General features: G+C 30.4%; 1 protein-coding gene across 4 annotated transcripts in view; it reads left to right on the top strand.

Moving 5' to 3' along the window:
* Positions 1 to 2,263: 2,263 nt before the first annotated feature.
* Positions 2,264 to 24,066, top strand: part of LOC129235098 (insulin-like growth factor-binding protein complex acid labile subunit) — a 178,075-nt gene continuing 156,272 nt past the window's right edge. Inside the window, exon 1 of one of the 4 annotated variants that reach the window (XM_054868781.1) lies at positions 2,264 to 2,369. The gene's annotated coding sequence lies outside the window, so the exon portion shown is untranslated. Of the gene's footprint in view, positions 2,370 to 2,533; positions 2,693 to 24,066 lie in introns of those variants that run through there. The other 3 variants (XM_054868782.1, XM_054868777.1, XM_054868779.1) reach the window with 3 other exon arrangements.

Raw genomic sequence — 24,066 nt, 5'->3', positions numbered from 1 at the left:
GGCACGCTTTCAATGTTTATGCTTTGTCCGATGACATCACAGATGATGAAATGCCATTCTGTGCAGTCATTTACAGAGCAAAATGTTTAATTCGCATCTTTACTCAGGTGTATTGGCAAGGGTATGGTTGATAGCAAGCGCAGAGCGCAATTTTAATTTGCTTCTTGATTATCATAACGTGGAATCGCGGTAGAAAGATGCGGCAAAGTGCATCACTTGTGACGTCATCAAGACCACGCCTTATTTCAAAAATCGGACATTTTAAAAAATTAATTAAAAAATAACTGTTGGAAAAATAAAAGTATTTTCAGTGTCCATGTCTTTTTTTTTTTTTTTTTTTGCTTATTCTATCAATTTCAGTGACAAAAAGTACTACTTTTGACTGAAAGAAACAACCCCATTATCAATTTTTTAGTTTAAACTGAAATTAAATGAGCAGACGATTCTTGTGTATAAATTATATTTTAAATTTATTTTCTGGAATGGAAATAGGATATAATGTTAACGATACGAAATAATCCCAGGGAAATTTTATTTGGAGTGAAATTTGTACGACCATTGCACAGAGTTCTTCGTCACTTTATTCTTGATTGAAATTAGGTAAGTAAAGTACCCATCCCTAAAAAACTAGTCTGGCTACTTTATACATATGCGTGATTGTATGGATTAAAATTTTTGACTTGAAATAATGACGTTAAACGATTTTCTAAGTGCTTATATAAAATTTGAATACTTAAAGAAAATCGATAGCCTTTGCCATATAGAAAAAAATATAACATAATGTCATTAAGCAGAACAATGTGGAACAAAGTGAAATAGCGTGGTAGTGTGAAATGGTGAAATATTTAATCTGTTTTGAGCACCACCTGTCTAGTAATATTTTAACTATATAGTAACAGTAGTAACACAGAAATAATTACCTCTGAAAAGCAAAAAATATGATAATACAAGAAGTTTTTAAAAAATTAATACTTATATTGTAATATTTTGTCGCAAGTTAAAATTTATTTTTGTCATTATTAAATGATGAAGTTCTGATTCTTAACATTTTAAATATGAATTGAGATCTACAAATATTTAGTGCAGTGTTTATTTCTTCAAAATTAAGCTTTTTTTTTGTATTTTAAATGCTTTTTACAGTTTGTCACGTGCATGTGCGGCAAAGTGGATGGGACAAGTAACATAGGTTATTTCATTTACTCATTCAATCTTTTATCAAATTATTTACGTATTCATTATTAGTTATTTTTCTTGCATTCCTTCACTTAATAACTCCTTTATTGATTCATTCATTCATTCTCTTTTTTTTAAATTAACTATTTTATTAACTGATTCATTTTTTCTTATTTATTAACTTATTTATTCTTTAATTTATTCGTTTATTGTTTCATTTCTTTTTCATTTATTCATCCATTCTTTTATTTATTTTTTCATTTGATCAAAAACATCTTTAATGATCGAATAGAAATTATTTCCTTAGAAAAATGTTTAATTTTTAACTTTGTCCCATAAAAAAAGTAAAAAAAAATGTCAACTTTTTTTTTTGGAGGTACAAATTTTCTGCCAAAATATAAAATTATGTTTCAATGCAATTTTTATTGCAAAATACTTTGTTTTGTGTACCGTAATTTTCAGAACGAAATTCCAGCATGTTCATATTGAAAGAAGTAATTTATATTAACTATTTCACTTTGCTCCTCATTCCCCTATTTCGACTTTCAAAAATTTTAATCTCTTTCAACATGATCTGACCGTTGATTTTTTAAATTCATTTATTGCTATTTATTTCTGAGAGATAAGTAGCTGTATATTTGTTAATGGGACCTTTAATTTTGTTGCAAACTTTTTACAAAATCCAATTTGATTTTACACTCTTTTCTATTTCATAGAATATGTATTTTTTGATTTAGATTACTATTAACGTAACTGACCTTTATTTAATATCATTTGAACAGTACTCCAAAATACATTACTCAGAACTGTTCTGCAAACTCACAAAGAAATTGTGGGCAGCTAAAAATCCTTGCAAATGTCACCAACCTCCCACCCTTATCAGACGATCGAAGACGGTTCAAACAGCTATTAAACAGCGAAAGAAAAACTTCGCAAGAATCCATCCCAAAACCCAATTTTAGAATCTTGCCGCCATCATTGCGCCATTCCGCCAGCTACCTTTTTCACCAGTAGTTTTATGCAAGGGGGAGCTGCTGTGACCATTTCTCCCTTTTTAACCTTGTTCCGATCCGACGCAGGCGCATTCGATCGAATGCAGGTGACGTCGAAGGGCCAACCTGCCTCCCGAGTAGAACACGAGGATTTCCGACACAAACACGCTCGTTCCGCTCTCCTCACTTATGGCATCATCTCAGGTGAGCTTTTCTCCCTGTTTTCTTTACTCCGAGTTGCAGACGATCGCTAAAAGTCATCCTCTATTTTAATGCTTTATTTGTTTTCGTCTTTTGTCGCTTTCATTTTTGCGGGCTAAACGATTTTCCCCTGACTTTTCCGCTGGGGACGTTAGCTCTGCGTTGGGCTTTTGACGGGAATGTGTCTTTCGCGCTAAAAGCAAACAAAACCCGGGCATGGGAGGATGTGTCACAGTGGATGCTTGTCTCTCTCTCTGCTATTGTTATCCCGGTCGTTGTTTCGCCACTCATGTCAAAGGAACGAGGAAAAGTTCTTTCAGCGTAATGTACTTAAAGATTTTCTTTGTCTTTTTACTCGCATGTTTTCGCTCAATTCATTACGTAGTTCTTTTCTTAGAAAATTTTAACTTTACAAAGTTATTTCCTCCCCTATTTGACAGCTATTTCTTTCTCGCTTATTTGTGAACGGAGTTACTTAGAGTATAAGGTTTCAAGTACGAACTTTCTTAGCATTACTAATCAAAGAACTAATGCAGTTTTTCTAGCTTTTTTTAAAAAAAATTTCAATGCTTAGCTTTTTCCTAGACTTACACGAAAAGGTTATCATTCCTATGTACTTTGCAGGATTTAGAAAATGTTTTGCTTATTATTTTTTTTTAAAATAGTGGTTCGTAAAACATTTATTTTCGCTTTAAAAATTTCAGCAATAGTTTAGTTCATATTTCAGTTCTTCAATTTTGTCCAATTTTTCTCATAAAATGAAATTTTTTACACTAAATGTTTCTGTAGTATGTTGTGTCTGTAATCATTTTGCCATTACTTTACTGCGTCAAAATGCTTCTTAAAATGGTATTTTTTTCCCGACAACCTGCATCTTTTATGCAAGAACTCAAACATTGTTCTGTTTAGTTTTGAATACTTTTTGCTTCAAGAACGAAATAATATATATATTTTACGTATTTCGTATGCGTCCAAAGAAAATTATAATACCAATATTTCCTTTTCTATTTATCAAAATGGATATCCATCTAACATCTTTTATTGCATGTATACATTAGTACAAAAATTTTCTTTCATAATATTATTATTTTTCACTGTAAAACATCTATTTTTGATCTTACAAAAACTTTTTCCTATGTTAGAGAAACTTTTAGCTCAAAACTCTATTAATTACTCTTTCTTAAAGAATTATAGATGTTAGGGTGAATAACAGGCGTATAATATCTTTAGGTTCGAAGCACATTGTTATATATATATATATATATATATATATATATATATATAGCTTTTAAATGTATGAATAGTTTATAATGATTACTCAAATATATTTTAGACCGCCTGGTTATTTAATGTTTTTTTAAAAAGTTTGAACTATCACTAAATTTTATTTCAGTAGCTATATTTTACTGCAGTAGCTATATATTTTAAAAGTCTAATGTGTATCTTATAAACATGATGTTCTCATTAAAAAGTGCATTACTAGAATAAGCATCAATTTATTTTTATTATTACTTTTCTATTTTTTCTTGTGTATTTGTTTATTTCATTATTTATTTTGAGATCGATTTCAATTAAATAATTTGGCAAGTGCGTTTTTTTTTCTTTTTTTGCTTTCTTTTTGATAAGTTTAAGAAAATATTTTAAATTTTTTTTAAACAAAAGAGTGTGTTTACCAAGAGTAAATAAATAAGCTGATGTTATAAATATTTCTTAACAAGTAATAATTGAGTTAAACTCGTTTTAGACAACTCATACATTCTGAATCAAAACAGTTGTAAATTTTCCGGTACACTGAGAGTTATATTTTCAAAGGAAAATATTTCTCCTTCTGACTTTATAATCCTTTACAATTCATGAATGCAAAAAGTTCTTAGATTCTTAGGACTTTATAAAGAAAAATAATGTTTCTTAAAAAACTCTTGCATTTAATTTTTGTGTCCTACATATACAAAACATTTCCTTCGGTTTATTTACCTATATACCTAGTTTATTTACCTATCTTTACCTGCCCCATTGAAAAATATGTTCTTTTCTTCAAATTTTTTGTTTAAAAAACACTAGTATCCAGTTTTGTATTCCATTTAAGAATATTGAGTTTCCATTTTATTAATAAATTGGGAAATGTTTGTATCATAGCTCTTTCATGTATTATTAACTGCTACAATGCATTGTATGCAAATTCTGGTTTCAACTTTATTATATGGAAGGGAAAAAATGTTTGATACATGTCTTTGGTACCGTAATACGTTACTGTAATTTTATACATTTTACAGTTTCCGTAATTGAACTGTATGCATATTGCTATCATATACATGCATTAAATGTATATAAATGAATGAAAACATGTTCGATATTTGGTGCATTCACTCTCTCAATTATGTTAACAACACGTTGCATTTTATATATGCTTTGAATTTAATAGTTTGCATTTTATATATGCTTTGAAAAATAATTTGTACAATTAATTCTTAAGCGCAACAGTACTGTACAGTTACATACACTGTACGTAAAATTTGAAAAATAATGACCAATATTTATTTAAGAAAGTTTTAAAAAATAATTTATCTTATCCGGCTAAAACAAAACATTTCTGCAGTAGAATATCGTTTATCTGGCCCCTGTTTATCTAGATCTCCGGTTTATCCAAATCTTGTTTGTAGAGTTAAAAATATATTTATTTTCTTTTAATAATAATTTTAAATTGTGATAGCAAGAACGGAACTATAAATACACCACATATTTGCTTTTTATTTTGATTAAATGTAGAGCTACAACACAGGTAGTACAGTAAATTATAGTAAAAGGTAGCAATTTGGCGTACTTGAAATACGACATCACTGCATCTGAATTATAAATGATAAAGTGTTTTCGGGAAAAAATCTCATGTAATTTTCATTGTTTTTTGCTGCAATACAATATAAGTCTGCTTAATTAAGAATGTGCGTTTCCTCTCCATATTATTCGGATTATCTGGATTTTCATTTATCCGTGTAGCTTTTTGTCCGAGTTTGTCCGAATAAAGGAGGTTTTATTGTATTTGTATTCCTCTCTGTTTATTTTTCATAAAGACACTAAATATGTTGCGAGCATATCTAATTAATATAAAGAATTATGATGAATGACCGTAGGTTTCTCGTACATTATTTGAGTATTGTCTTGTCAGTCCCAAACTGTCGTGAACCCGAAAATGTGATGATTAATTTCAAAAAATTTCCATTTATTTTTCATGAATTTATAAAATGCCAAATAGTTTGCAATAAATTCAAATTTTTGCTCGAACTTTTCATTGCATTTCACGTGACTTTAAATGGGTCACAAAAATTAAAATAAATCGCCAATACGTTAACACGTACTTTAAAATGTCATGCTGGTTGCAATACAGATTATATTTTTTTCTCTTATACTACTGAAAAATATTTAGTAAGTTTTAAAAAAAATTATTCAAATACTTATTAACATAAAAATACGTATCTAAATAAATATCTGACTGCACTAAAGCATGCATTTTTCTGTATCTTGCTAAATAAATGAAAATAACAAAAGAACCCAAAACTAAATTATTTACAGTCGAACCCGCTTAATGGAATAGCCATTTTGCCACGAAAAAATATTCTAATAAGCGGGATATTCCATTAACCGGGATCAAAATAATACATTGCATTGGTTTGGTACATTGAAAATGTATTATATTAAGCGGGATATTCTTTTAACCGATATTCTAATAACCGGACTCGACTGTATTTAATTCATGTATATTGTGTTTTTTCAACTCATCCAAATTTTGATTAAATGCAATACAACATACTGATATTTTCTAATTTATTTGTTGATAAATGTCCACATGAACTACCACAACCGGATATCTATTCTGAGGGTGGCATTAATTATAACTAACATACTTCAAGCATTGTATAGGACTTTTATATGAATAGCCAACGTGTTATACGTATAGTAAGAATTTTTATTAGCATGCTAGGTTTTCTAACGCGGCTTAAACGGGATAGACCCTAAACGACCCTGATTAAGCTCGTTTGCAAATGCACTGATAGTAAATGTCTCATTATGTATATAACATTGGACGAGAATCGGTAATATATTTTTTTAAATATTCGGATTGTTAATGGTACATCACTAATTAAATGCGAGAAGTTACAGCTTACAGCGTATTTTAAACTAATGCATTGACCCTCGTCTAGATGGAAATATCTGTCTATTTTAACCCGAGATTGCTCGCGCAGGGTATGACATACCCACCTCTTCGCTTTCTCTCAATCAAATTTCTCCCCACCTTTTTTTTTTTTTTTGGAAGTAGACGATTCCTTGAGTAGTTGACCCATAGGTCATAACCTTGAAGGGGTAGAAACGGTGGGGACATTCTAAAATTAGTTTCTTTGGAATTGACTTCTACGGGTATATCATACCCTGCGCGAGTATTTTTGCAACAGTTCTGAACTAAAGCATACGCAATGCTTCCAAGAGACTTAAAATTAAAACTAGGATCTGGTGAACTTATTGAATCCACTGCTAAAAAAGCAAAGTCAACGTACAAAAGCTGTACTGAAAACCCGACAAAAAACAATTTTGTGTGTGAAAAATGTGACAAAAACATTTGCATGGACCATATGGCATGCATTTGCAAAAAAAAAGTAGAAATTTAATGCAAGTCTTTTAAGAAAGTATTTTATAATTATACACTTTTCTCTTATTTGCATTTTTAACATTTTTGAAAAAAAAAATGAACTTGAAAATACTAAAAAACCTCCTTGGGTATGAGATACCCTGCGCGAGCACACCCGTTCGTTTTGGTCGCGCGAGCAACCTTGGGTTAAACTATATTTAAAGGAAAATGAAGGAACATAGCAACACATGTATTTTACCAAGTAAATTGTGGTGGTCGAAAAATAAAATTGTAGCCATTACGAGGAAACAATGTTGCAATGCACGAAGTGCATCTAAGTGTTTTTTAGACTTTTTGTTTCATTAAATATGTCAAAATCTACATAAAATTCACAAAAAAATGAATTTTTTTTGTTACTATCGATGTTGCATTATTATCTTTCGTTTTTGTCAGTTTAGTTAGAAATGGTTTCAATTGTGATAGTTTCATCATTATTTTTTTAACAACATTTACACCTAACAATTTGCTGATTGTTTATTCAGTAATTTATTTTCTTTATTGCTATTTTTTGATAGGCATCATTCTATTTTTTCAAAATTTTCATTAACTATTCGTTAACAACACGTAACTGAACTAATCAATCAATAATTTTATTGCATTAATTATTTAACTCTTTCATATTTATATTTTAACTTCTTACTTTAGTTCTTTACGTCTTTGTTTCTGTATTTTATTTGCATAAATTTTAAAAACTAATCTCTGAGATTCATTTCTGCAAAATTATTCTGATCCGCAAAATGCTCGAGTTCTGTAAACGGAATTAGAAAATGGTTATTGAATTAATCCCAGGATTACACAGCAATGAAGCTATTCGCGAGAATGAGCTTAAAGCCGTCGTCCTCTTCTCGGGATTAAATATTTCCCCTTAAAACCCGTTCCAAGGAGACTAAGAGCAGAAATCAGTCAATATTAATTTATAATTAGACTTGGCGCCGAAGAGAATTCTTCCTTTGGCTCTGCGCCGATTAAGTTTTATTGACGCATCGTGACCGAGTTACGTAGAGCAGGCAAATGCAGTTGGGTGACAATGAAATTTGAAGTAATTTGTGTCAAGAGTTTATACTTCGTTGGATTGTTTTGCCTTTGAATGTGAAAGAAAATATCACTATTTACGCAAAGCTAAAATTTAAAATTAGCACCCTGACAGTAGACATGCTGCAACTAATTAAAATAATAATTTTAAAAAACATTGGAGAAAGTTAAGGCTTTACGTAAAACAATTTTTAACTTATTTTTCTAAAATACTACAATACCCGCAAAAATTTTGCAACTAAAAATAATAAAATAATAATAATAATTTAAAAAAGAAAAATGCCAGGGAAAATTAAGGTTTTATTCAAGACAACATTTTTGGTCTGGAATGCTACAATCTCTGCAAAAAAATCCTCAAATGGAAAAAAAAAGTATTGAAAAAATACTAGAGAAAAATAAGGTTTTATTCCAGACTATTTTTTACTTAATAAAATAAGAAATAGCAACGTCAATGAGCACAAATTGCAGATTTCTGCATACACGTGCTTCTGCGTTACAAGGAACGCCTTTTCAATGCAAAAAAAAAAGAGCTTATGGATGAAAAGACATCCGACAAAAGCCTCAGGAGCTTTGAAAAACTGGGGGATGGAAATTTCGTGTCAGTGAAAACTTAGGGGGGGGGTACCCATACAATACCCACAAAAAATCCAAAACTAAACAATAAAAAACATAAATGAAATATTAAAAACAGCTGCAGAAAATAAAGGCAATACGCAAAGCTATTTTTAACTTATTTGTTTTAAGCTACTGCAAATTTTTACTCCCAGTTTCGACAAAATTTAAAATTTTTTCCCCTCTTAAATATATCAAAAGATATGATTGAAACTGAAAAACGGGGGGGGGGGAGGAGTTTTGCATCGGTGAAACTGGGGTCAGTGAGACACCACTACCATATCCGAACAATTCCGCAAGTAAAAAAATAAATGATAAAAAAAAAACAACGGAGAAAAGTAAGGCTTTTCTCAAAAATATTGTTTACGTATCTATTCTACAATGTTACAAAACTCGCAAAAATGTATAATGTTACTTTATCGAATGCTCTTGACATGCAATTAAATACAGTACATAGAAAAATGGAAATTTACTTCACCTAAATTATGAAAATTTAATATATATTTTCTTTATTTCTGTCCTCCCCCCCCCCCTCCACACTAGATGTGTAAACTAACTTTTTGATTTTAAGGCAAAAAGAGCATTGAACTTACATTTTAAATAAGTAATTAATGGGAAATTTAGGGCAGAATGAAATAGTGAGCGAAAATAAAATGGTTAAATAATGTACCCTGTTTTTAACACCTCTTACCCGGGAGTATTTTTATCCTGTAATAACACATGCTGTCTATTCCAGTCAGGGAAAAGTTATCTCTGAAGATCAAAAAAATGATAATGCAAATGATTTTTAAAATTTGATACTCATATTGTAAGATTTTGTTGTAAGTCAAAAATTATTTTTGTGGTTATAAAAATAATGTTAGTGTTATTAAGGATTTATATATTAATTTATACCTCACATAATGTTCGGTGCAGTATTTAATCGTTTAATATTAAACTTTATTGTATTTTAAATGTTTTGCACAATTAGTTAAGTGCATGTAGGGCATAGTGAATGGGGTAAAGTGAATCGCTCATTTTGTTTACTTATTCAATCATTTTAAAAACTACTTCCATTTTATTTTTTGATTCATTTACATTCGCCTATTTATTCAATCATTCACATTTTTTTCATTCACTACTTTCTTTACTCATTATTTCTCTTCATATATTAATTAGTCAAATAATTTGTTTATTGTTTTAGTATATGTACATTAATTCCTACATCCTTTTGTTTACTCATATATTTTCAACAAATATATTATTAATAGAAAAACAGAAAACATTTCATTAGAAAAACAGTTCGATTTGCTTCATGAGAAAAAAAGAATTTAAAAATTCCACTTTTGCCTAAAGGTTAAAAATTACTGCTAAAAATAAAGATTTATCTTTTAATGCAAGTTTTATTTGAAAAGAAGTTGTTCTTTCCTTACATACTGTAATTTCCAATGTGTACATTTCGAAAAAGGTAAGCTATCTTAATTATTTCCCTTTGCCTCACATTCCCCTACGTCTTTTTTTTTCTGCTTCAAGATGAATGCAAACACACAAACTCGATAATGTACAATATGAGAAGTGAATTGATATACGTGTTTCGGGTTCTCATGAGATCCTTTTTTTGTACCGAAAGTCCGGATCTTCTCCAAAATATAGAAATGAAACGAAACGATATTTTTGATAACCCCGAAACATTTGTGCAAATACTTTTAAATTTTTGTGCTTAATAGTTTTGCTATTACAGTGTCTGTTCCGTAAATTTGCGGAACAATGCAGTAGAACAGACGTATGTCATAGTGGTGACTATTTTATTCCTATGCTTCGCTATTTTAACTGTACTCGCTTTTTAGGCATCTTTAAATTGATTCAAAACACCGTTTAAAAAGTTCTCATGCTACTGATATTTTATCATACATAGGTTAACTTAGATTTAATAAGATCCACTCTACTTTATAACAAGGGTCTCTAACCTTTTTTACTCAAGGGCCACATTGTACATTTTTGACGACAAGGCAACCATTGACACAACTAGAGAGCATTTTTAGTTAAGTTAAGAGGAGGGGGGTTCCCCGGGAGTTCTCACCTGGATTTCTTTTTTAAACTTTTGTTTCAAAAACGTTGTTTTAGACGGTCTTTCGTGACTTTATTGAGACAAAAGATACAAGGGCTCAGCGGATATTTTAGGTTGTAACTATTGAAAATTTTTAATTTATTTTGAAAAGAAATCTCTAAGTTAAAATTTTCCCTCAACATCTTTTTTTTTCTTTTTAAATCTTTTTATGTTCCCAAGATGCATTCTTTTTTTTTCTCTTCAATATTAAAGTATATTTTGGAAAAAAAAATCAACTCAGCATTCTATGGCGCGGGACCAGGCCCTGTGGACCCCGCCTCTGGTGGCGTCAGTGGGGGCCATCAATTCAACAATATTCAGTTCAGATAGTCTAAATTAGCACTTCCCTTACGCTTTTTTTTATATTAAGTAATCAGTTGGGAGGTTTCCTGGAGCTAATTATCGTTAATAACGCTTGTAAGGAAATTAGAATCAACTTTTTAGAGAGTTTTTTCCCCCGCGGGCCGTAGGTTGGAGATCCCTGCTTTATAAACTAAATAATATTCTAATGCCTGAAATTCAAATGATTCAACAATATTAGATGCATGTGAAATAGTGAAAAATATTTTGTTTTCGTTTTAGTGATGCCTAGCTCAATAATATAATAAAATTATTTTTGATGTCACATTTGTGTAAAATATATATATCTATATCTATATCTATATATATATATATATATATATATATATATATATATATATATATATATATATATGTTAATACAGTCGAACCCGCTTAATGAAATAGCCATTTTGTCACGAAAAAATGGTCTAATAAGCGGGATATTCTAATAACCGTTATTAAAATAACACATTACATTGGTTTGGTACATTGAAAATGTATTACATTAAGCGAGATATTCTTTTAACCAATATTCTAATAATTCCTGACTGTATCTGAGTTTCATAATGAATCAACCTGTATGTTATTTATCATTGAGCTATTGACTAGCATTTTAGAAATAAAGTTCAGTGTTGTAACAAGTTCATAATTATTTTGAATTTAAGATATCAATCTGATGAGTTTTAAATTAAAATATTTCCTTCATTTGGCTAAGTCAGTCTTATCAAATATTTCCTTTATTTGACTAAATCAAACTTATCAAATATTTCCTTTATTTGGCTAACTCAGTCTGCGCAAGATCCTCGAAGTGAGTTTAGAACCGGCCTCGAGTGGTTAAGACAAAAGTTTAGATTAAATCTCAACAATGAAAATTACAGATATAAGCAGCACAAATAAAATTAAAAAAAAAAAAATATTTCGAATAAATGAATTTCCGATTTTTATTCAGATTGTGCTGCTTTCATTCAGATTGTAAAGACTGTGTAGTCTATATATGACGCATCTTAGGCAATGAAATTTACCTATTTAAATATGCATTAGTTGGATGTTCAATGCATAGTTTTCTTGCAATTGTTAGAAAATTTGTTGCCACGAAAGAGTTATCTAAAGAAATGTATGTTTAAGAGTTATCTAAATAACTTATTTCACGATGATCAGTGCTTGCTGTTTCTTCAAGAGTTTGGTGTCTTCAACTTACAATTACGCCGCACACTCAACGTTTTTAAATTTTTTAAGCACATACGTTCTTTCTTTGCTTATTAAGCAATATTCTGACACTGCGTCAATCAGACACAAAATATGTTCTAAAAGGAAATTAGTGTTTGGCACTAAATTGATACGCAAATACATTTGTTTTCAGTTTAAAAAAGCTTTTTTCTTAAAGTTCAGTAATTTTATAACAAAAAGAAATATATTTATTCATTTTGCTTAAATAGATTTGATTGGCTGTAAAAGCAGGAAAATAAATTTCTTGTCCTTCAAAGCATTTTCACTTCCTTTTATACAGTAAATTGAGTATGTCATTCACAAAAGATACTTACTAAAATTTTAGCCTAAATTCATATTTATCCAAATACATAGATTCATCGTTTATGGTGTAAGCATAAACTGATTTTGTATTTGTTACTATAGTTACCTATATTTTTTTTTTTTTTTTTGCATTAATGGGGTCGTTTCCAAAATTTTAAAAGTATTTTTTTCTGAAAGCGCATGCTTAAAAACATAGGATCTGACCATTTTTTAAATAATTTGTTTAAGTTTAATATTTTTTTAAAACTACTTTAATCATCGCGCTTTCATTGTTTACGCTTCTGCAGAAGACATCACAAATGATGAAATGCCATTCAGTGTTGCCATTCACAGAGCAAAATATTTAATTCGCATTTTTTCTCACGTGTATTGGCAACGATATGGTTGATAACAAGCGTAGAGCACAATACTTAATTCGCTTCTTGATTATCACAACGTTTAAACGCGGTAGAAAGATGCGCCAAAAGACATCATTTGTGACGTCATAAAGACCACGTCTTGTTTGAAAAATCGAACATTTAAAAAAATTAATTAAAAAATGACTGTTGGGAAAATGAAAGTATTTTCTGTGTTCATGTTTTTTTTTTTTTGTTTTTTTTTGCTCATTCTATCAATTTTAGTGACTAAAAGTAGTACTTTTGATTAAAGGAAACAACCCCATTGCTGGACATACATAATTGTTTTCGCATAATTTGTTTGCGACTGTTGTAAACTGCAGTTTGTTATTATTATTTTAAAACCGTTATTGTTTCTGCTAATTTGATACTTAAACAAGTCTAATATTTTCAAAGTTGAATTGTAACTTAAAAAGAGAAAACTACCAAAATTTATTACATTTTCAATATTTTTTTCTTTTTTTACATTTTACATATTTACAGCGTTTTTACTGTTTTAAGTATAGCCCTTTTGAAAATAAAATATTTTTCACTGTCTAGTACAAATCATTTGCAAATCATTTTTTTTTAATTTTATAAGTTTTAATGCGCAATTAAAAAATTATCTTTAGATTTTGGAAAAATAAAAGGTATACTTTTATTTTCTATTAATTCTGTGTAGGACATACTTAAACCTACATTAAAAATTCATCACCTGAAAAGTTCATCTGAAAGGTTTAACATCTTTTAGATTAATGTTTCACTGACAAATGTATTAATGCGTCTTTATTCAAATGAGTGATTTTATATTTCATGTTATGGTAACTTGAAGACAGAAAACACCGTAGTTCATTAGTTAATTGAGGTGCTTTCCGTTACTCAAACTTTTAAATGGAACTGGCATTATGAGTTGATTAAAGAATTTGGCCATCGTAATTACAGGTTTAAAATTAAGCTAAATGAAATGCACAACTAAGTTCCACTTGAAATCTTCATCTTAATGGAGAAATTGAAGTATTGTTCAGGGTTAATCTATTTAAGAATCTTCATTAGAGTCAATTGCTGATTTAAATTAAAGAATAAATATTCATATATCCATAGTTTCGTAGAAATATATCAGTAAAGTTATTAACTCAGAAGTTAAAAGTTATTAAATTGGTTTTTAAGTATCTAGAAATATTTATTTGGTGAAAGAATTTTTTCCCTGTGTTTTAATATGTAAGTACTCGCGTATTGGGAAATTAAAAATTCTTCTAAGCTTTTTGTAGCATTGTCAGTTAATTAATATTTTCGTTTCCGTCGAAAACATTTTAGTCTGCGGTAGCGTTTTCTTTATTATTACTAATAATAAAACTCAAAGTCTCTCTGTCAGGATGTCTGGATCTATGTGACGCGCATAGCGCCTAGACCGCTCGACCGATTTTCATGAAATTTGGCACAAAGTTTGTAGCGTTGGGAGTGTGCACTTCGAAGCGATTTTTCGAAAGTTCGATTTTGTCATTTTCCTATTTCAATTTTAAGAACATTGTCCGGAGCAAAATTATCATAAGATGGACGAGTAAATTACGAAATTATCATAACGTGGAATGGGAGCGCGAATGAATATAGCCAATTGGCGAGAAATTCATCATCCATTATTTGTAAATATACAGGCGAACCAAATGACCTTTTAATTTTTTAATACGGGCAAAGCCGTGCGGGTATCACTAATAAATAATAATAGTTAATCAAACGTGTGAGTAACGTTTTTTGCAGTCATATTTAGGGGAATTTTATACAACGCTAGTACGTCTCCTGCCTAGTAAAACCACAGTACTCTAAGAAGGCAATTTTCTTTAGTCGGAAAATGTTTTCAGCAAACAATACTTCTAATTCCAAAGCTAGTATGTTCCAAAAACAAAATAAGCGTAATTTTAGAAACAACAAAAATATTTCCTACTCGCATTCTGCAAAATCGACTTATAAGGTAAACACACCGGAAGTGGCCAGTGCTTCAGTAGTGGCCAATTCAAGGCTTTATATTTCAAACCATAGGATTCTAGGTTTCTGAATGGATTCAAACGTGAAGGAGGTAATGCCTCTTGCACGTTTGATGCACTTTTGAATCCATTGAGGGAACCTGGAATACTATTTTTTAAAACATAAACACTTGAAGTTGCCATTACTTAAGCACTGGCCACTACTGGTGTGGCTAAACCTTATATGTTTATCAAAATCGAATATCGACAAATAATCGGAAAAAACGGATGTAAAAGTTGAAGTTTTTTTTTCAAGTTAAGTAAAACGCATGCTAAGTTTAAACCGTATGTAGATTTACATTGGAAAGTTTTTCTAAATATTCCAAAATCACAACCCCTACTATGACTGCTAGCACATTCTATTTCTCAAAAAAAAAAAAAAAAAATAATAATAATAATAATAATTAAAATTTGTAGTACAATTTGTACTAGTTTTCTGAAAATTTAAAATTTGGACACTTGTTTCTTGCAGTTATTTCCTTTTAGCAAGTGCTTGATTCAATCTCTGAAAACACTTACTAATAATTTTCTTGAAAGCAGAATATTTTTTTCTCTAACCCCAAAAGCATTTCGTTCAATGCTGAAATTCCAAAATTTACCTCAATGTTAATTTTCTACAATTAATTTACTCTTTATATATTATCAGCGTTCTGGCTAAAGTTCTTCATTGCACACAAAAAATTGAGGAATCACTGCAACAATAATTCGCTACATACTTTACAGTTCGTTATTTCTTGAGGTAAACGAATTATTCATTTTAAAAGTTATATGAGTAAACTAACTGCAAGAATTGGGAGTCTGCAAAATGGTTTTATTCTTTTTTAGATAACATTTTGAAAGGTTAAACTGACAATATCTCAAAACTGAAATTTTTGATGATGTGCTGAAAATCTTCAAACATTAACACAGCAAAAGACTCAATGGAAAGAAACAAATTTTTAATGCAGAAATAAATTGAGTCTGACGCATCATTTGTAATGAAACATCGTTTGACTTTTTGATGAAGACTATAGTTTAAAAATTTCAAACAGACAGCCATTCCATAAGCAGCAGAATGCATTCGTTTTTATTATCAGCATAACGAAAAAGGCAATTTTGTGCTACGCAACAAGTAATGCTATTGATGACTATAGATGCTGTTGAAGAACCAGCACCTTTTTATTTATCGAACCAATCACCACCGTACCAACCCTGGTGAGGGTTTAACCGGATGTGGTGATTGGGGGGAACAGAACAGGTCACGAGCGACCAAGCACTCGCTGGAACAATTTTGATACATACACAAACATATACAAACGCAAAAAACATTTTTAAAAAAACACAGTATACAAATAAAAAAGAAGTTAAATGAGATACGGATGACTGGAAATGCAATATAAATGGCAATAAAAGCCTTTTGAAAGTTTTTAGGCCGGAAATTTAAAGTCCTCTGCTTGTGATATGAGTAGGGACATTAGAATCAGCACCTTGAAATTCTGAACTAAAGTCGCTGAGAGTCTGTATTCCAACAGAAAGTTTAAAACATAATGTCACTACTTTATTTATTCGACATCACAGCCATTTTCGCTCCAGGTTTAATGCAGCAATGTTCTAGCTTGCTGAGCATTTTCACTTCCAGTTTAATTCCAAGTTTCGTACGCTGCACGTCATCAAATGTCCGACACAATGAATGAGACATCAGGAGAGTTGACGTGTCTCATCTGAATGAACAATCCATTCTCTCGGACCTGACACTGGGATAGTTGCGTGCACGTGGACGGGAGTGCATGCTATTAAACATTCATTCGAATAAATCTTTTGGTACATGCAGTATGGAGGGCCACATTGCTATTTCCCGTTTCATCTTGATGGTCTTTTGCTGTTACAGCAAAGTAATGGCAAAATATGATTAAGATAACGTCACAAAATATTTTAAGTGCATACATTCAACTACCTTTTAGGACTTACTTTCAAGCACTGCAACGTTTTTGTTTTTCCAGGAGGCAAATATGGAACTATATATATATACCAGATTACTCAGCATGCAATATCATTTTTAAAATTACCTATTAATTTTATTAAAGATGAATCTGATAAAATTCATAGGTAAAAACACCTTTAAAACACGATACTAAATTTTCGATTACAATTTCAAAAGTTTTATAAACTTACAACTTTAGAAATGGTAAAAACTTAAAAATTTTAAAACTTAAACATTTGAAAAAATGTAGAAGGTAGACGCTGTTGTAAGAAGACAATGTCACTAGGGCATTAGTTTTTGGGCTCTCCAGTACAAAATTCACCTTCTGCTGTACTTAGGGTATTCCTTAACAGGTGTGATGTATTTTTTCAGTTTTAAAAATCAATGTGTCTTTTTTTTTCAATGCAGCGTATCGTTTAACTGACTACTTGTGAAAAGTTTATGAAATCTATAATGATGTACTTTACAGTAACGACAAAAATAAAATTAACTAAAGTCAAATAAAAGTGTCTGTATAATAATTGAACTCTTTTCAACAAGCGTCAACAACAAGCAACAGCAAGATTAATGATATCAAATGATACATTAATCTTAAATGAGTTTTTCCCAAAATGTTTTTGTGAAAAGTATATAATGAGAATAACTGTATCGGATAATGTAGGTACAATGCTTATTATTGTATGATAACACCAGTGAATAAGAAATAAGGAGGTTAGAAAATTCCTAATTTGTTTCAAAGGAATAGCATACGATCCAAAAAATGTTGTTTAAACATACTAGTTACATGATGTTTTTTTAAGAACTCCATGCACCAATTACTAAAATTTGTTTAAACGAAATCGCTTCTTATGCACACCTGCGATAAGAAAAAAAAAAGATAATAGACTAGGATGAAAAATAATAAGATCGAAAATAATAGACATCGCTAAGTTTTTATTATATGTTTTATGTAACTTTTTATGTGTAATATAATTCAGAGCCGTAACTATTTTTCTGTCTTTAAATGCTAACAGTAAATTCGTAATGTTACACGTATTCGGATTTTGAATGCGGATCAATCTTCCACAAAGAAAAAAAAAATATGTAGCGAAAGAAAAGAAATACACATTTTACTCTTTAAGTTTATTGTTTATTTCGTTATTTTCAAATGTGTAACTCTATTATTATTTTATTAATATTATGTGTCATGTTTTCATCCTTTAAAACTTTAAATACTTTGTCAAATTCATAACTAGTTTTCATAAACTTAAACGTATTCCAAAAACTATTTAAAACTAAAGGGGCAAAGCTCTACAGGAAACTTCCTTTCCACTTTATTAGAGTTGCAGAGGCGAGACAAAGTGAAACGCAATGTTTAGATATTATCAACTTTACACTTAATTTCTAAAACACTGACAGAATTCAAATAAATACGTAGTTATTTCGAACGTTACTATTGATTTATTGAACCATGACTCATGCGTTCCGACAATAACTATAAAAGATTGTTGTATAGCACGCAACGATAGCACCCAACTGTAATGGAAAAATGCAGTAGATATTTTCTCACATCATCATAAGGTTCAGAATACAGTTTTCTTTCATGACCACAGTCATTCCGAAAAAAATGCCCATTTGTTGACTTCGAAGGCAGTCCTTCGTACGAAATACTGAAATGAAGAATGCGAATAAAAGTTCGAAAAGAAGTTGCTATTTTCGTGCAAAACAACTGCTATCTAATGCTGAAGTTGCGTTTTATACGTTGCTACTTTTTTGCTTTCATTTCTAGGAGCATTATTGGAACAGAGAGTGCCCATGTATATTTTATTTTGAAAGTTTTAAAGTGTAATATGAAGTATTTTTATGCTTGAATAACGTTAATAAATAATAGAATTTTGATCAAATGTTTTTTTTTCCTACGATTTTACATCTAGGAAGATAAGTGGTCAACTTTAAAATAAGTTTACACGAATGTTGCAGGAGAACTTGTTTCGTACATTGAAAAAGGAGTTTCTTAAAATAGCTGAAAAGTTAAAATTATGTAGCTTTTTATCCAATATTATTTCTTTAGTGCATCAGAGTGGGGAGTCATGTACCTGTAACTGAACACCTGCTTTGTTTGGTGAGAAACAAGCTTATAGGACACAAATGAAAAAATAAATAAAAATAAAAGCTGATTGGTTTGAACCATTCCCTTTAAATATACAAAAGAAAATATATTTAATCTTTGTCTCTGACAACTGTCACAGTTATATTTGTCTAATGCTATTTCTTACACTTTGTCGAAGATATCTTTAAGAACAAAAGCTTATTTCCAAGTTATTTTGTTAAAAATGTGTAAAATGTTTTAACGTCACGTTTTTTTTTTTTTTTTAGATTTCATTTAACATTTAAGAGCCTGTGAGTTATGCTTAAGAAACATAATGTAAACCAGTAATAATACTTGCATTGTGACCCGTTTTAGGGTGACGTGTTGTTCATTTGTCCCGTTAATAGGCATTTTCTTCTATCACTAAAACATAAAGTAATTTTTAGTTTGATACTTTGCTGCTTAGTTTAGCTTTTATTAGACTTTCTACTGGTTTGAGTTTGAATTTTTTACTTGATTAAGAAAACCAGCAATAAATAAAATGAGTAGTTGCGTAGTGCACTTGCAGTTTATTACTAATGGAGCTAAATGGTTCACTTAAAAAAGTGATTAAGTGTTGTTTTTTTTTTTTTTTTTGATGATAGTACTTTTTGATTAATGGATTTTTTTTTCTTTTAAGAATATCATTTTTTTTTTGAATAAGAGCCCAATAACAGCCAATAGAGAAGGGCTTGGAGCGAGCAAGTTTGAAGCAATTGTTTCCTACGTACGAAAATCGAATGAACATTGCCTAAATTAAAATGCGAAATACACTTTTTAAACTTTTGGAAACTCTATTGTCCAATGTTTTATTTATTTATTTTTTTTAATATTTATTTAGTTATTCGATTTATTTTTATCCATATTTTTGTTTTAGTGATATTTTAAAGAAACATTACTCCTTTTCTCAAGTTTTTTTCAAATGTGTTTTTAAAAAATATACGTAGTTTTAAGAACGTATGTAGTGCTACAAAAAGGAGAGAGAGAGAGAAGACGAAATTAAATAAAATAAAATTCAAAAGCAGAAAAAAATGTAACATATTCTCAATGTCAGATGATCTTGTTTTGGCTCAGTAGTTTCAAATACAGCATTCTTTCTCAAACTGAAACTGTCCATTTTTACAAGCGCTTTGAACGGCTGCATTTAATTCCCGATCGTAACTTGACCACTTTTTTTTTATCGGCCGCCAGAAAACTTAATGCTCCAGGGATGGCAACGGAAAAATTCTGCAAAAGCGTGCATCTCTGCAGATGGCTTTTGGGGCGTCTTAGGGCTCAGTAAGACAACCGATCGAACGTCACGGGAAGAAGAGGAGATCCATGCATTCACTTAGGCCTGAAAAAGAGTCTATTTATCTCCATGGACCCCCAGGGCTCAGGTGTGCGCAAACGGTAGAAGGCGTAGCCGCGTCGGGGACCAAAGAAATTTGGGGGCTTTCTTTATATTTATTTCAGCATTTGCTTTGAATTCACTTCCAACTTTGACGCATTTTTGTAGCATTTTATAACTTTCAGCGTATACATGGACCCTTTATTACTCAAAAACTACACAAATGGTATACCTACTGCATCTTCTACAATTGATTAGATACTTTTAGAAAATACATGAGTACCATTAAAAAAATTGAACTTACGCATTTTCTAAAATCGTCGATCCAACTATGCTATCGTAAATTCACGAAATAAATAAATTCCTTCATGCTGGAAAATGAGATAATAATACAACGTTGATAATTATGTAGTTTCTAGCAAAGTGTTTATTTACGTTGCAATATTATGTATTATCGTTTATGTGGTTTTTGTTTTATCTGTATTTGTATATTCGTTCATGCAGTTGTGTTTAGGGGAAAATGTATATATTCTTGCATATGCTGCTTGTGGTGAGTGCACTTCTAAAAGTTTATGCGAAGTTTTAATTTTATATGACACAACTGAATCAAAAATTCTGGAAGCATGTGTTTCGTGGAACTAGTTATGTCATTGTATTAAATTATGTGTGTGGTGTATGCATTTATGTTAAGATAAACGTGTATACTGCAGGATATAGACTTCCATTTTAGGGGGGAGGGATCGCGCTAAAGAATATAGGGTTTTGGTACGAAATGTTTCTGAAATTGCTTGGGCGTCAATAAAAGTCCCATCAGGCCCCGAATAAAGAAAATAAGCGGATTTAATTTATTTCATAATCAGTGATAGGTAGTAATATTTAAAATATTTACTTCAAAAAATAATTGGTAAATTAAAGTCGTTACTACACTCGTTTACATTTATATTCATAAAGTATTCGAACCCAGTGGGGATAGATAAGCAACCGTGAGCAGGTAAACGGCAGTATCTACAGAAATGAGACTTCGAGACATTTGAAGGAGCGCGTTTTGGATTCAATACTAACAATAGAGAAAGGTTGTAATTATACATTTTTAACGCCTTTTTTTTAGCGAAAACCAAGTAATCAAGCTTGTATAATAAAACTAACGTTCAAGAGATGACGAAAATACAAAATAATGAAAAATGAAAATTTTGCAAATAGTGCCCTTCTACCCACGGCAGTAATATTGTGGACGGTTGAGGGAGGGTTGGGATCGTGACCCCTATGACCCTCCTCTTGTGCTTGCCTCTGAAGGTTTATACACAGGTAGTTTTTTTTTTTTTTTTTTTGGGCAGGGATTTGCTTGTATTTGAACTGTAGTTTTTTCAATGGTCATTTATGTATCACGATATGTAACAGAATTAGGTAAGATGAAAATATTTTCAAAACACATACTACACTTTCCTTTTTTCTTTTCCAAAACTGATTCACTTTGATCGAAAGTGTTGATTCGATCAAATAGCTGGAAATAGCTCACTTATCTTGAACCACCCGCCCGTTCAAAACAGGAAACACGCCTTACTTTCCCATTCCCCAGAGAAGTTAATAGATTAACTGCAGGGGTTGCATTTAAGATTAACATCAGACGCCACTCAGTAACGAAACATGCATTATGCTGCCAAGGTTGGGACAGGTTAATGGACCTCTTAACTGGTTGCTATTAACATAGACAGTACATTTAACAAAGAAAGACAGAATCACTGCCTCTTGCAAAGCATCACGTTCGCTTTACCACCTAATGACAATTCGGCAATACACAGAACTCAATTGCATTATGGACTGATGAAACGATATTATTAATTACTTATCTTTTGTAGTTTAATGGTACAAGACGGGCAAGACAATCGCAGTATATCCATATTATAATTGTTCTCTACAGTTTGTAAAAGATCCAAAATCCTTTGATATAATTTACTAGAGAAAACAATGTCATTCAAATGAACATGACTGATGACTTGTGATTTAATATTAATGCCATTTCATTCAAAATTTACTTTATGCGACTTGTTCTTTTGAAAACAGAAGCATGTTGTTAAACTCTGACGTTTTCTGAGATTAATTTAGTTATTATCAATCTTACAGTTATTTGCAGGAAGTTTTGACCTGAATTTAAAAGAGTTGATTTACAACCGACATTGATTTTATGCAAATACATTAAATGCAATCATACTTAATATTTTCTGTAGTTTAAGTCTTCATCAAAAAAAAAAAAAAATCTGATGATTTATTTAAGTTTTGAAATATGTTATTGAAACTTTAAAATTTTGATTTAGGGTGTCATCATTGAAAAAAAAATGAATACAATAATTTAAAAATTCATTATCATTTTTTTTTAAATTCAAGGTACATGACACATACAAGACGTAAATAAATTGAAATAGAGAAATAAAAGATTTCCCTGTGAGCAGTCTTGTGAACCAATATCTCTAAGTCTCAGATTTTCCCTGAAGTATGATGCACTGCCCATGATATTCTTTTATCAATTTTCCCTTGTCGCAATGTCGAGAAGATGTACTTAGTAGGATACTGATTTGGCTAAAAACAGTAAACCACTTTGCCGACACGGACGCTGCGCAGATTACACCACATGCAAGTAAATCTATGTTGCACCACAAAATTCATTATGAAAATTAATATTTTATGCTTCAATGCTTATTAATATTAAAAATATAAAAATCTTAAACTTTCTTTACATTGATTCGATAAGTATTAAATCTATGAGAAACTGAATTTTGATTTTTAGAGAGGTGTACCTTTTTTTTCTTCTATTTCTTGAAGCAAAAACTCTAAAATCATATTCAGAATCTCTGCAAACATCTTAGTAGTTCGACGCAAAAATAAGTTTGTAGTTTTGTTAGGCATAAAAGGATTTAAATTTTTCTGTTAGGCAGCAAAAAAATTTTTAAACTGTTCAAAATCACACTTAGAAATGTCAAATCAAAAACTATTCCTTGTCAAAAGAAAATACTCAAGCGTCATCCTTATTTGTACTAATGCGTCACATGTTGCATGGTATGCTAAATTTGAAATGCATCAAAGTGTTTTTCAGTTTAATGGATTTAGTTTTTCCTACACTAAATTTTTACATACCCTCGTGAAAGATTTTTTATTCAAAACTTTCAAATCAACTTTTTTAAATAGAAAATAAATAAATATGGTAATGAAGTATTCTCCTGGTCTGGATATTTGTCAAAAAAAAAATGGTTTGTGTCAATCAGACTATTCCCCCAAAATCATTAGGTGCGACTGACCGACAGTGACACTCAGTTCCCATCGCATTACTATACTTTCCGATTTTCCTTTTTTTTTCATATTTATTTATTTTCTTATTTGACCTTTATTTTATTAGTAGGGCGTTTCTACAATACAATAAGCCTTCTATCATTCCCCTTAACTCTAGAGAGAAAAGTAGGCTAAAAACAAAATTTAACTGCAGTAGAAATCTGGCCATTTCATATTGAAAATTCGTAAAGATTTTAAAATTACTTACACAAAGAAAAGTTTCATTTTTTTTTTTAAGTTGAAGGTTTTGTAGTTTCAAAAAAGTTATTTTTTCTTTTTTGTTTCGTCGTGTAGTTGAACATTTAAACTA

The sequence above is a fragment of the Uloborus diversus genome, chromosome 2 (assembly GCF_026930045.1).
Source record: "Uloborus diversus isolate 005 chromosome 2, Udiv.v.3.1, whole genome shotgun sequence".
Taxonomy (NCBI): domain Eukaryota; kingdom Metazoa; phylum Arthropoda; class Arachnida; order Araneae; family Uloboridae; genus Uloborus; species Uloborus diversus.
This window is presented reverse-complemented; position numbering and strand designations above follow the sequence as displayed.